This window comes from Lissotriton helveticus, chromosome 5_1, assembly GCF_964261635.1.
Source record: "Lissotriton helveticus chromosome 5_1, aLisHel1.1, whole genome shotgun sequence".
In the NCBI taxonomy this organism is placed as follows: domain Eukaryota; kingdom Metazoa; phylum Chordata; class Amphibia; order Caudata; family Salamandridae; genus Lissotriton; species Lissotriton helveticus.
Genome location: NC_136065.1, coordinates 1018505909 through 1018518034, shown reverse-complemented (window position 1 = coordinate 1018518034; position 12126 = coordinate 1018505909). Strand labels below are relative to the sequence as shown.

The following is a 12126-nucleotide window of genomic DNA, read 5'->3' as shown; positions in this document are numbered from 1 at the left end:
CTTATTGAAAAAGATTGCGAAGCACAGCCTGTCCCACTGCAGTATCTGCGTCGATGGCACCCAGGCAGTAGTGTTTCGTAAACGTGTGCCTGCTGGACCACGTGGCTGCTCTGCAGATCTGATGCAGCGGTACACAGGCGAACAGGGCAGTTGAAGACGATATCGCCCAGGTGGAATGGGCCCTCACTGAAGACTGTAGAGGTTTGTCTCCTTTTGATGGCAGAAAGCAATGGCCGAGGAAACCCAACGAGCAATAGTAGGTTTGGTAACTGGACGCCCTTTGTGGAAGCGTCCATAAGCTACGAACAGTTGATCAGATTTGCGAAAAGGGGCAGTTCTGCTGATGTAAAACTTTAAGCACCTTTTAATGTCCAAGGAGTGTAATCGCTGCTCCGCTGGGGACTGTGGGTTAGCAAAGAAAGTCTTTAAGAAAACAGGTTTGTTGATGTGGCAATCCGAAGGCACCTTGGGCTAGAAGGTGGGATTAGTGCGAAGCACTACACAGTACAGCTGAAATTGAAGAAAAGGAGGTTTTATAGTGAAGGCATGAATATCACTTACGCGACGTGATGATGTCAGCGCAAGGAGAAGAGCAACCTTCCAAGTGAGAAACTTCAAGTCTGCCTTGTGTATAGGTTTGAATGGTGCCTTCATGAGTTGTGCTAACACGATGTTAAGGCACCAAGTAGGAGGAGGGCGCCGAACCGGTGGGAATTTGAGGAACAATCCTTTGAAGAATTGACATATTATCCTGGAAGAACAGAGTGAGGTGGAGCCATCCTGGGGGAAGCTGGAAATTGCCGCCAGTAAAACTTTCAAAGTTGAATGTGAAAGTCCGGACTGAGCCAGTTGCAAAAAGAACGGGAGGAGCTGCGCAGACGTCGAACGAATGGGATGGACACCTGCAGCTGCGCACCAATGGCAGAATCTCTTCCATTTAAGTTTGAAGGTTTTCACAGTTGACAGAGCTCTGGCCTGAGCGAGAATGTCTCTACAGTCTGGCGGGATGGCTAGATGGGCAAATTCAAGGTGCTCAGGTTCCAGACTGACAAATTCAGAGAGGAGGGGTCCGGATGGCAAATCTGACCCTTGTCCATCATGAAGAGGTCCACCCGAGGATGAAGAAGGATGGGCTCGCACTGGAATAGAAGAAGCAGCTCTGAGAACCATGCCTGACGAGGCCATCTGGGAGCGATCAGAAGAATGTGGCAAGGCAGTCTCAGCATCTTCCACAATACTCGAGGCATCAGAGGGATTGGAAGAAAAGCGTAAGCAAACAGATTGCACCAATTCATCAAAAGGGCATTGCCCGGGAGGAGCTTAGCGCGCAACCAAGATGGTCGCGTGAGCACAGGGCTCCCGGACCTTCGCCGCCTCCGCCATTTATCCTGTACCCTATCCTGACTTAGAGGACGGGTCGTTTGTGGCACGGCCCAGCTGATCATTTATCTGTTTCCAGATTTCGATTTGGATTCCGGGAACCGAAGTTACGGACTTCGGAATCTTGTTGGCCTGCCCCCTGGTGCCACCCCGGGCTCTGCTTCTCTGCCAGCTGGACAGTAATCGAACAACAACGGACTGCCTGAGCCACCTCGGCCCAGTCGTCTACTTTCGGTTTAGTTTCTCGCCCTGCGACCTCTCTGACTCTGTCTGGATCGACCTCTCTCGGTTGCCCTCCACCCTACCATATCTTGACATTTGCGGACCTGCCTAGTGTTGCTCACTACAGGGTGTGGAGTGCCCACTTTCTGCTTTTCAACTGTTGCGGGTGCACCGAGTGTAGCCATTTTCACCAGGTCTCAGGCAACCCTCCGGGGCACGATATCCAAGAAGGCCACCAAACCCGAGGGCGAAAAACGCAAGACCAAGCCGGCTCTCCGGGGGGGGGGGGGGTGCCGTGCAATCTAACATCATGGACAGATATACCCTCGCCAAAGGCTCCCCGGGAGGACCGACCAAATCCCTGATTAATGTCGGAGAGGACTTGTCGCTGAAGGACGTCATGGGCGCCATTGCTGGCATGAAGGCCACGTTGGGTCAACAGTATGAGGCCTTGGCTCATAAGCTGGACACGGTCGCCATCGATGTTACCCTGATCAGGGCGGATCTTGCAAAGACCAACGAGAAGGTCAAATCACTCGACCTTACGACATCTAGCCTCGTTACTGACTTCTCCGATCTACAGACAGAAATAGGCAACCTGCGAGCCTCCAATGACTATTTCTCTCGGCGCTTGGAGGACTTTGAAGGCCGTGCACGGCGGAATAATATCCGTCTGGTTGGTGTCCCGGAGAAATCGGAAGCCTCTTCGGTGGACCTGCTGGTGGAGGACCTTGTTCTGAACCACCTGGCGCCTAAAGGCCTCAGTAAGTTCTTTGCAGTGGAACGTGCACTTAGGATACCGGGAGGCCCACCTAAGCAGGGAGCCACTCCACGTCCCATCATTGCTCGGATCTTCCATTTTCGAGACAGGGATGCGATCCTCCAAGCATCGCGTCAATCTGGTCCTGTGGCTTTTGAAAGCTTTACGGTCAGTTTCGACCCAGACTTCACCCAGCAGGTGCAGAAACAAAGACTCGGATTCCAAGGGGTGAAGAGGAGGCTGAGAGACAGAGACATGAAATACGCTATGCTCTTCCCGGCCCGATTACGTGTGGTATACAGTGATCGAACATTCTTTTTCGACCATCCTGGGGCCGCAAGTGACTGGCTTGATACGCTGCCCTCCGGGCAGGAACATTCTGAACACTTTGGACATTCCGGAGGAGCGGGGGGCGGCCCGGTGGAGCAGGAATAGGGAGCGATGCTGGCTCCCGGGCCGCCGCATTGACTTTCAGCTGTGGTTTGATGCTATGCAACTACTGCTTGCTAATGTTTGGTCTTTTCGGGGTGTGGGCGGGGGGTGGGTGAGTCTTCCTCCTCAGGGGTTCTTTTCGTAGACTAGTTGTGTGATGGGGCGACAGGCACACTGCAAGTTGGGGTCGCTCTTTAGTCTTACGCAGGGGTGCAGGGTGGGGGGCGAGATGTTTAGGGGTTCTTTGGGGGTTGGGGGGTTGCGGTTTCTGTTTCTTTGTTTTCTTCAAGGCATAGGGTTGATGTTCTCCTGCTACATAGTGTTGCGTCTGGTGCGGGGTGGAATTGGGGTTGGTTTCTGGGATGGGGTAGGGGACTTAAATTGTTGTGTTGGAACGTCAACGGGTTGGGGGACAGGATAAAACGGGGTGTGGTATTGCAACTGTTGCGGCGTCTATCCCCTGATGTTGTGTTGCTTCAGGAGACGCACTTGATTGGCAATACATGCCACGCAATGAATAGGCGTGGATACAGTCTCCTGGCCCACTCCGGTTTCACCTCAGGCTCTAGGGGGGCGGGCATTCTGGTACGGAGCTCCCTCCCTCTCGCCATTGACGACATTATCCTTGATGATAGGGGTCGCTACGCCGCCATTGTGGGACGCTGGGAGGGGAAGGTCATCACCCTGCTCTCTGTTTACGTCCCGCCTGGTTTGCAGGCCACTACCTTTGCCGATCTGGGAAGAGTACTCCTGGGGGTCCCTGAGGGTCAGCTTGTGGTGGGAGGGGATTTTAATTCTGTAGTGTCGGGGATGTGTGACCGTTACCCTCCCCGGGAAAATGTACGGTCTCAATCTTGGCTGGGGGACTTCTTGGACACTCTGGGGCTCACTGATTGTTGGCGCCTGCTCCACCCGGGACAGTCTCAGTACACTTTCCACTCTGGGGCTCACGGCAGTCTTTCGAGACTAGACTATGTGTTGATGCCCTCCTCACAGGCCTCCTCTATCAGGGAGATAAAACACCTTGCTAGGGGTATATCGGACCACTCCCCATTATGGTTAGTCATAGATACGAAGCTAGAAAAAAAAAAAAAAGGGCATTGCCCTGTGACCCTCTGTGGGGATGCCAGCTTGCGCAAGATGGGCATTTCCGGTTCTCTGGTGTGGCAAAGAGGTCCAGCGACGGACGACCCCATCGCCGAAAAATCAAGTCGAGTGTTGGTTGATGTAACTCCCACTCGTGGGTCGATGACGTGGACCTGCTGAGGGAATCCGCTAGGATGTTGGAGACACCTGGAAGATGAACTGCGGTGAGAGTGACGTGGTGACTTAGAGCCCAGTCCCAGATCGATTGCGCCAGTTGAGACAAGATCGGAGATTTTGTTCCACCCTGCTTGTTTATATAATGCATGCTGGTTGTGTTGTCCGTCTGAATAAGGACTGACTCCCCTTGGATCAATAGATGGACTGACTTGAGCGCTAGAAAAATGGGCATCAACTCCAGCCTGTTGATGTGCCAGGCTCTCTGAGGCAGAGGCCACTTGCCCTTTATGGACAGGCCTTGAAGGTGTACACCCCATCCTTCCAATGAGGCGTCCATAGTTGGAGTAAGTTCCGGAGTGATGGAAAGGAACGAAGTCCCTGCCGAAAGATTGGATGGCTGCGCCCACCATTTGAGAGCCGCTCTCATGCGAGCGATGACACAGACTATGTCGTTGAAGGAACCGGTGACCTGACGCCACTGTCCCTCCAATTCTTCTTGAATGGGGCGTGTCCGTAGTCTGCAATTTGGGATCAGTGCAATGCACGATGACGCCATCCCTAGAAATGACTTTAAGAGTCGGACTGAAACGGACTGTTTTGTCCGTAGAAGAGACACTAATTGAAGAATCTTGTGTTGACGCTCCTGAGACACAAATGCTTTTGCAAGAGTTGTATCCAACGTGGTCCCTAGAAATTTCTTGCAGGGAGCTGGATGTAATTGGGACTTTGCGGTGTTGATGGAAAGTCAGAGGGAGCGAAATACCTCCTGACGAAGGCGTGTGTCCTGAAGCAGCTGCGTGCAAGACTGATTTTAGGAGACAGTCGTCCACGTAAGGAAAAATGTGGGCACCCTGAAGACGCAGATAAGCTACCACAGGAGCTAATACCTTCGTAAAGACACAAGGGGCTAATCGTAGGCCGAAAGATAATACTCTGAACTGGAAGTCCCTCCGTCCCACGCGGAAACGTAAGTACTTCCGATGCCGCGGAAGAATAGGGACATGGAAGTAGGTGTCCTGGAGGTCGATGGTTGCCATGAAATCTCCCATTGAGAGTAAGCGCAAGATCTCCACCAGAGTTAGCATGCGGAACGATTGGCACTGGAGATACTTGTTGAGTGCCCGCAAGTTCAATATCAGCCTCCAATCCCCGGTCTTCTTGATGATGAGGAAAAAACGGGAATAAAATCCCTTCCCCCTTTGAGACTTGGGCACCACTTCGACGGCACCCTTCTGTATCATAAGGCGAACTTGATGGAAGATTTCCTTGATGTGGGCTGATGGTGGGCCGGAAGGTGGAGTGGGAGGAGGAATTTTGATGAACTCTAAAGCATGGCCCTTCTCTACAATGTCCAGTACCCAACGGTCCAAAGTGATGGAGGACCATTGAGAACAGAACAGGAAGATTCGGCCTCCAACTCTTTGGGGTAAAGGCAAGTCATTTGTCTCTTGGGAGCAGATCCTCTGTAAGAAGATTTTCTTCTATAGGTCTTAGAAGACTGCTGACAGGAAGACTGTTGCTGGTTATTGGAGTAGCGTTGGTTGCCTTGGTTCTAGGAGCAATATTGATTGCTTCCTCCTCGAAAAGTAGAAGAGGTGCCGAGTCCGCGTGCACCCCGAAAGAGCAGTTTCCGAAATTGTAAGTTTCCTAAAGAGCGAGCAGTGTCAGTATCTTTGATGGATTGTAATGCCTCCTCAACATGTGCCCCAAAAAGTGACTCACCGTCATACGGCATATCCAGGATCTTCGCCTGCACCTCTTGGCAAAAGGATGTGGAGCGCAACCAACCTTGCCTGCGTAGAACAGCCGCTCCAGCGAGCTGCCGGAAACCAGTACAGGGAATATCAACAGCACAGTCAATAATCTCCTCCGATGTTCTCTCTCCTTCTTGGAGAAGTTGCAAGGCTTCTGCCTTTGAAGCGTCTGGAACCAAAGCCACAAAAGCAGACATGTCTGCCCACATCTGGCGGTCGTAACACCCTAAAATAGCCAAAGCATTGGCCGCTGTCACTGTGGTAGAGGCCATCGTGGAAAACTTGCGGCCTATAGCATCCAGGCGACGACCATCGCGATCTGGTGGGGCAGTAACAGCAGACTCAGGGTTCCGAGAACGGTGCTGAGCTGCCTGCGTAACCACCAAATCCGGTTTTCGGCTGTCCAATGAGGCACGCTGGAGTGCCAACAAGCACCTTATATTTCTTTTCCAATTGGGGCATCTGTGCCGGTAGTGAATTTGGGGTCTGCATCAACTCACCCCTTCAGCCCAGATAAAGTCAATAATGGGAATAGTATGGATTTGTTTGATGGTTGATTTTTAAAATCATAGAGGAAGCAATCCTCCTCCCTCTGGACTCTTGGCAACTTGAAGCGTTAAGCCGCCCTATCCATCAGCTGATGGAAACCCGCAATGCCCACAGGAGGAGAATCTCCTGGCGTTACCGGAGAGGGGGACAGTGTCTGAACTTGATAGTTATCCCACTTCGCCATATCCTCATCATCATCTCGAACCTCACCATCTTCGCGGTCTGGAAGAATCTCATCTTCGTTGTCGGCATACACAGTCGTGTGTATCCGAACTGACGTTTGTATTTGAGAAGCAGAAGTTGGCAGAGGCGACAGAAGAGCCGAAACAGGCACTGCAACAGGCGCCAGAACAGAAAGAACCGCAGGTACCTGTGGAGATGGTGGGAAACGCCTATTATAGTCGTCCAACATATGCTGGAGATTAGAGATGAGCGACAATGGCACAGTCGCAGTAGGAACTTGAGCAGGCGTTTCCTCCTGTTGGAAAAATTGGTCCTCATCATCATTGCTATAATCCTGGCACTTGATGACCAAATCAGATGGACTACGTGCCGCTCTAAAAGACTCATGTATATCTTCCTCCGCGTCCTGCTCTGAGTCCGTGGCAAACAAGGGCGAGGGAGGCTGTGGATCACTGGTGATAGAAATCTGGTCAATAGGCGCTTTGCGGCGTTGGTGAAGTGGGTCGACAGTGGCAGACCCAGTGGACAACAGTGGCAGCAAAGGCAGAGAGGCAAACGCGGAAGAAATCGTCGCTGGAGCTGACGACGACGATGAAGTTGCTGGAACCACACTGGAAAAATCCGTCGTCGACGGTCCCGCCATCAGCGGTAATGGCGCCGTCGACGGAGCTTTCGTCGACGGAGTCGACGACAAAGATGACTTCTTTTTCGTCTACGGAGTGGTCGTCGACAGAGCAGGCGTCGACGGGGCAGTCGTCGACGGGGCGGTCGTCGCCAGAGCTGGTTTCTTAGCACTCTTCGTCGACGATGATTTGGTCGTCGACGGTGGAGTTTTCTTCGACGACGATGAAGCAATCGGAATGACAGACGGCACAGTCTTGAAACTTAGGGTTACCTTCGTCCACGACAATGACGTAGACGAAACAGTTGTCGACGATCCTGAAGCAGACGTCATTGTCACTGTCGCCGTCGATGAGCCGGAGACGGCAGATCTCGTAGTCGGGACGACCGTCGATGCTCCCGTCGACAATGAAACATGTTTTTTCACAGAAACATGAGTGGAAGATGCAGCAGACGCCTGAGAGCCAGGTCTCGTGGGCGTGGAAGTAGTAGGTAGAGGTGAAGACACCGCGCTGGCCATAGAGAGAGACATCTTTTTCTTCTTAAGGAATGATGAGGGCAACTCCTGCACACTACTACGTTTAGAAGCTGCTTGGGAATGACCAGAAATGAGACTTTTGGCATCAGAAAGTACATTATCCTTGTCCTTAAGTCTCTGAAGCCACAGTAGGAGACGGCCTTCCTTGTCCTTTAGAGTCTTTGTAGAAAAAGTTCTACAGAACTTACATTTACCCACATCATGGTCGGGGTAAAAACAGTAAACACACTTACTGTGAGGATCTTCTGAATAAAGGCGTAGCTTTCCACAAGAAGAGCAAGGTCTAAAAAGAGACTTCTTACTTGAAGACATGCTGAAAACACAGGAAAAACCTGAAGAAGTAGAGAAAACTGAGCAGAGCTCAGGGAGACTCCCTTTCACACGACGTGCGGTAGAAAATCTGAGGTACTGAGCTCTGAGGAGAAGGTTCTAGAGGGCTGCTGGCGCCTGATTGGCTACAGTTTGGACCAACATAATGACAGGAATAGACTACAAGTGTTTTTTCTCTCTTCATGTATTCCTATGTGGAATTATGTCTAGGCATTTACTGCCTTTTTTCTAATGTGTATTTCATGTGTTATGTTTTACATATACATATTATTGGTATGTTATTGCTATTTTATTTACCGTGGGACTCCCACTCCGACGACAGGGAATAGTCAAGCATGTGAATCTATGAAAGACACCATTATACTGGAGAAACAAAGTAATAAAAGACTAAAACCAGTATCTATAGCGGAACTCTAGGGATCAAATATACAAATATACTGCAGATACACATTTTATGATTTTTTCCCTTTTGGATAAAAGCCCATCTCCTTCGCCACATTGGGTTTAGATATCGTGAAACAGCAAACACAATGGGTTTAGATGTATCATATTTTAAAACCCGAAAAGCCTCCCTACAATGCTGAAAACCCAGATTCCGACAGCTGTACAAGCCAGTACCACCTCGCTTGTTGGTAACCAGGGCAAAAAAATAAAACATGCATTTCTGTTTCCTCTTGTGTAATGCATACAGGGCAACCCTTCTTCTTTCTGCCCAGCCCATTTATTAGTAACCACACGTACTGGCAAGGTGCTGCATCTGAACTGTAGATACAATTTTTTTGCGACCTGAGGCAGAATGTCATCCAGAAAAAGGTCTAACTCAGAATTGACCTTTACTGCAAGCAACTGTGTCGTGAGTGAACCCAGTTTGGGATTTGTATGCATGGCTTCGAGCTTTAGGGTGCGATAGGTCTTAGGTAGCAAAGCTCGGGGAACTAAAGGGCTAGTAATACCTGGAGTGCTCCACAGAGAAGGTTGACTAAGCTTTTCGCACTCATGTTTCACGTGAGCAAACCAAGGAACCCTTTTCAACAAACCCGGGTAGGGTAAAAGCTCTTTGGTCTCTACCTGGTATGATGCTAATTCGGGAGTTGCCCAGAGTCATCGCCAGAAGGTTAAGGGTTTTAGGGCAATCTCATCTTCCATTGACAAAATACCCAAGTCTAGTCGTAGGGGAATTAACGTGGTACCCGCTGGTAGACCTGTTATTTGTCTTAAAAATCTGTTCTCGACTACAGCTAAGGTAGAAGACGAACAGTGCCCCCATAGTTCTGCCCCATACAGGGTGGCTCCACGTGCTTGAGCCCTGTACATTTCTAGCGCGGGACCAATGGGTTTAAAAGGAGATTCCCTGGCTAATTTGGCTATACTCCAGGCGATCTGAGATAGCTTGAGCTTGGCCTTGGCTATTTGGGGCGCCCACTGCCTATCTCCTGAAAGGGTTACGCCAAGATATTCGAAGACATGCACCCTTTCCAAGCAAGAGCCATTCAGTTGTGGGTTATGACGTGTTGTCTTAGGAGGGTTGACGATCATGAATTTGGTTTTTATAGTATTAATCGCCATGCCCCTAGTATTCCAAAATGAGGCGAAACTGTCCAACAACCTCTGGATGCTCATCGGTGTTTTTGACAGGAGGAGGGTATCGTCAGCAAACATCAATGCTGCCACCTTGGTGCTTGCCAAATTGTGGGGCATCATTGTTTGGTACCTCGGCCAGAAGTGGAATTAGTGCGTTGACAAAGAGGCAAAACAGGGTCGGTGCGAGCACGCAGCCCTGTCTTACACCTCTGCCAACTGAAAGCCTACTAGTTAAACCTCCTCCCCTTCCACATCTAACTTTGGCATAGGTGTTATCATGCAACTTAATCAAGATGTCAAGTAGATAAGGAGAGATCCCCATATGTATTAGGGATTTGAAGATTACTACTGCTGCATCAGACACCCAGGAGTACTGCATACATATTTTTGCACATTGGGTACGCAAATCAGTAAATTTTTGGGGGGCGATGCGCACATTTAAAAAAAAAAAAAAAAAAAAAATCAATATCATTGGAGTTTTTTAGTAAATCCAAAAGAAACTTAAAACAGCATAAAAAAAGCACACTACAACTATACCTAGAAATACCATGCACAGTGAGCACTGTGGGAAATGGGGCCAAAGGCCTTGACTAGCGGAGGGTGGCCACCCACAGATGTTCGAAGGCCAGACCCTTCGAACATCCCCGGCTGCACATAGCGAGGTTTGGGCACAGGGCACTTTTAAATAAAACGAGTGTCAAATACCAAAAGGGCAGTGCTTGCAGCTTTTAGCATTTACTTGACTTGTTACACAAAGGGTGCCTGAGCAGAAGAATAAGTAGCCTTCACTTGTAAATGATTCTAGAGGTTTATGGAACTCAATCAATCAGGTGTTTGTTGAGCGCCTCTACTCAACCCACCCATAAGGGTCTCAAGGCGCTTGGGGGGGCGGCTGAATTTAAGTGGAGCAATAGTTCCAGCACAAAACTTCCTAGGGTCCATATTTATCAATGTCAGTCACAATCACGAGGTACAAAAAGGAGAAAACAGATACCCAAAGGCATCGCCACATCACCTTATACAAAGAAGATGGGTGATGCGCCTTTTATTCTCACCTGGTATATATGTCCAGAGAGACTTCCTCAATAGAATAAAGACGGACCTCATGCTGACGTCATAAATACTGAAATACAATCATAGGCTACTGTTTACATGATTTTTGGAGTGGTTTGGATACACAACACAGCTGTCCCTCTTCAATAACTCTGAAATTACAGCACGAAATTCAGAGGCCACAAACCTGTTGCACGTTTTTCTTTTTTATAATTGAGTTTGCAACATGTAAACAAACATCGACAGTCACTATTGCCCCCACCTTGGCAATAATAGAAATTACCCTCATCCATGGGAATCGAATCTCAATTCCTTCACCCACACGTCCAACCCGCCTCCATCCGGCAAGCCCCTCCGCATACTCGCCTCTGGTCCCGGACAGGTCGACACATCCATGCCCCTATCCCTCGGTCATGGGTTTCATACCTTCTCCCATTATTTGGGGCGTCCCCGTCCTGCATATACTTGTTTCTCTGCTATCATACACCAATCCATGCCCTCTGCCCTGGCTTGAAAGTCTGTTGCCTCACGTGCCCCCAACTTCTGGCAATGTTCCCCTTAGTCCCACCATTAGCAGCAGTTTGGTGTCCTGTGGAGGAACCTTGCCCCCCACACACATTTGGTATCATCAGTTTAACAATATTTTCAACATTTCTCACTATAGGGGCCCTGTCCAACGCTACCCGGTAGGGCTGTATTCTGTCACAAAACCGTACCGTGTGCAGGAAATTCTCCACGTCCCCGCATCCCCTGCGGCACCCACTGGAGTTCGTCCTTCCAATTTTATAGAGACCACTATGGTATAGTATGCCCTGTGCAGCAAACACAGCTGCACCAGATGGATACCAGCCCATATCGATATCACCCTCAGGGCATGAAGCGCCTCCTCCCACGTCCCATCTTCAAATGAGTCGACGTCTCTTTCCCAGTCAGTCCTAAGCTTTGTCATTCTCTCCAGGGAATTGGACATTATTTTCCTGTACATTAAGGAGAATGCTTTCTTAATCAATGGTTCCCCAGTACACTTTTTTCCAGGGGTGAGGAGTCTTTGACCATGTCATCACTAGTGATGTGGCCCGTGAGGGCGGGTCACTTTCAGGTAACAGAACACCTCTGTTTTCACCAAGCTATATTTCTGCCGAAGGGGCTCCAGAGACTTCAGTCCCCGCGTATACCAGACATCGCCCAGCATGGATATATTGATCGTATCCCATAGACCAAGGTCTTCCAATCTGTCCACCTCTCTCGGAGTATCACTGTCCCATAGGGGCGTGGCCCTAGGCAGTTTCTGCCCCCAGCCTAGGCATCCCGTGGCCTACGTCCAGACCCTGGCAACAGTGTAAGTGAGCTGTGGGGGCCAGCTCCGCTGTTGGTGTCTATACAGAGCTGCGAGGTATCTTCTACTGTCCATCACGTGTCTGTCGACCCCCAACACGGGTCCTGCAAGCAGTGCATAGACC

General features: G+C 49.9%; 1 protein-coding gene across 4 annotated transcripts in view; it reads right to left on the bottom strand.

Moving 5' to 3' along the window:
* The window catches only part of ENTPD1 (ectonucleoside triphosphate diphosphohydrolase 1), a 300189-nt gene that overhangs the window by 24538 nt on the left and 263525 nt on the right, over positions 1-12126 (bottom strand). The window lies entirely within an intron of this gene.